The sequence below is a fragment of the Penaeus monodon genome, chromosome 21 (assembly GCF_015228065.2).
Source record: "Penaeus monodon isolate SGIC_2016 chromosome 21, NSTDA_Pmon_1, whole genome shotgun sequence".
NCBI lineage: Eukaryota > Metazoa > Arthropoda > Malacostraca > Decapoda > Penaeidae > Penaeus > Penaeus monodon.
In genome coordinates, this window is record NC_051406.1 from 1399747 (window position 1) to 1400035 (window position 289).

At 23.5% G+C, this 289-nt stretch overlaps 1 protein-coding gene across 1 annotated transcript in view; it reads left to right on the forward strand.

Annotated features, from left to right (window-relative positions):
* The window catches only part of LOC119586754, a 12014-nt gene that overhangs the window by 2885 nt on the left and 8840 nt on the right, over positions 1-289 (forward strand). The gene's annotated exons all lie outside the window — the stretch shown is intronic.

The window sequence follows — 289 nt, forward strand, 5'->3', positions numbered from 1 at the left end:
ACAGAAATGGTTAATTATGTGATAAAAACGATAATAAAGTAAATTGTGAAGTGATATCAAAATGTCTATCAAAAAAAAATATATTTGTAATAACACCATTGGTTTTGAATGGTAATCAGTATTCTAATTATTATGCATCAGCTGTGCGAAAAAGAATAGTTTTATAATTATTTATATGTACCTGTTTGGGATGTAACACGCTGATGGAAAATAATTTATATGTTTATATTACAATATGCATTACACATAGTACAACCAATAAATAATAAAAATAATCAAATAGAGTAAA